Source organism: Branchiostoma floridae, chromosome 12, assembly GCF_000003815.2.
Source record: "Branchiostoma floridae strain S238N-H82 chromosome 12, Bfl_VNyyK, whole genome shotgun sequence".
Lineage (NCBI taxonomy): Eukaryota > Metazoa > Chordata > Leptocardii > Amphioxiformes > Branchiostomatidae > Branchiostoma > Branchiostoma floridae.
In genome coordinates this window covers 877,641-879,783 of record NC_049990.1, presented here as the reverse complement: position 1 = coordinate 879,783, position 2,143 = coordinate 877,641, and the positions used below count along the sequence as shown (strand labels likewise).

At 35.7% G+C, this 2,143-nt stretch overlaps 1 protein-coding gene across 1 annotated transcript in view; it reads right to left on the bottom strand.

Annotated features, from left to right (window-relative positions):
* Positions 1-2,143, bottom strand: part of LOC118427851 (alpha-1,2-mannosyltransferase ALG9-like) — a 26,063-nt gene that overhangs the window by 2,769 nt on the left and 21,151 nt on the right. The window lies entirely within an intron of this gene.

The window sequence follows — 2,143 nt, the reverse complement described above, 5'->3', positions numbered from 1 at the left end:
GTAATTTATCAAAATCCCAAACCAGGGCGGTCTAGCTAGATAACTTCGCATTGTTGCACCATGCGGATAATTGCACGAAATACGCTGGCAAATGGGGTGTGCAATTAAGCGGATTCTACTGTACTCAAAACATTAGCTAAAACTAGTAAAAGGAACTCAATGAACCATTGAGCTAATCGTCCATGACTGGTCTGACAGAAAAGTGAGATGCTATTTACAGAACTTACAAGTTCATTTTACCGGGGGGGGGGGGGGGGATTCCCTTATCTCTGTTCGACAAGCATGTACTGAACAGCTCTTGGAAAAAGAGAAAACTAACACTCTATGGAAAAGTAACCGTTGTGAAACAGTTAGCACTATCTCTGATTACATACAATTTGATGAACATAGACACTCCAGAATGGGTACTTAAAACTGTAGAAAAGGAATGTTGGACCTTTATATGGGATGGAAAGAAAGATAAGATAAGTAGAAAATGTATGATCAGAGACCACAGTGATGGAGGGATAAGTATGGTTGATTTGAGAGCCCAACACCAGGGCTTCTTAGCCCTTTGGGTAAAGAGACTCAACCAAGGACATAATGTGCAATGGAAACTTATCCCAAAATACTATTTCAGTAAGTGTGGAATAGATAATTTGATTTTCAATATGAACTTTTGTAGGAAGGGGGACTGCCCCAAACTACCAGTTATGCCAACCTTTTATAAGGAGATAATATTGGCCTGGCATCAAGCAGGTGGAGGGGTAAAGAAGGTACCAGAAACAGCAAAAGAGATCATGAATGAGGTAATATGGGGAAATCAGTATATTAAACTGGGTAATAGAACTTTGTATTATAAACACTGGATTGAGTGTGACCTCATATATATTCGAGATGTTTTCATGCAAGGGAAATATATAAACGCACAAGATTTATTTTTGAAATTATATGACACCAGGAATTTCCTAGCTGAACATAATAATGTATGGGTTGCTATACCAGGGCATTGGAAAGCATTGTTGAGCCAGGTTGGGGATCAGCATACAGATGTTGATGTCCAACCAAATCAGCTTGGAATTTTGAAGACTGTATTTGTTCCCCTAGACAAACTCACCTCTAGGAGTCTTTATAACCAGATAAAATCACAGAATGTTATAGAAAGTAAATGTATTGATGAGTGGATTGAGCTACTTGATGTTACAATTTTAGATAAGAAGTTAATTTGGAAAAATTTAATTGTTAACATTAAAGAGAACAAATTAAAAGAACTTAATTTCAAACTCCTGCACAACATTTTACCCTGTGGATTAAAACTAAATAAGTGGCAAATTAAAAACAAACTGGGTGAAATATACAGCCCTGTATGCACACTATGCAATGAAAAAGACACCTATGTCCATATGTTCTATAACTGTAGAAAGCTGGGGTTGTTTTGGAAGGATGTTGGAAATGTGTTGTATCGAAAAGGATTACATGTCAAAATAACAAAACCACTTATATTTCTTGGAATCAGTAATATATGGTCTGTTAACAGGATAATCTCGATTGCAAAGTTCTCTATTTTTAAACAGTGGTTGAGACATATAGATACTAATACAGAGTTATACAGCAACATATTTGAAACATTTTTGACAGACCTAAAGTTAATGTCGTACATAAATTGAAATATCCATGTTTCTGAACATATATAGTATGAAATAAGAAGAACAAAGTCTTGAGTAATTGCTGTCTTGCCCACAAGCTGGCAATATGACTGGTACTGTTGAGATGCAGATGTATCCGCTTTTTATTTGTATTTCGATGCTTGCCATTTAATTTTTTTTAATACTTTTGTTCTCCCTTCGTGAGCACTTACTTGTTGCATTTTATAAAGGGAGAGGAGCTAAGTTCTTTAGTGCCAACTTTCATACTTTTTTCAGACAGTACTAGTGTAGTACTGAAGTCAGGGGACATGTTGTAAAATATAATAGCTCGTTATATATATGTGTATATTTGACGTAATTTATTTTGTTATTGTTTGTTGCCATGGTTACTTACACACTTCATTGTATCATTGATTGTAACATTGTGAATGAAGAATAAATGTGGGAAAAAAAAAAAAATGTACTGAACAGCTCAACATCCAGTCCTAAGGACTCTTTCCGGTAGCGTGCATATCAGG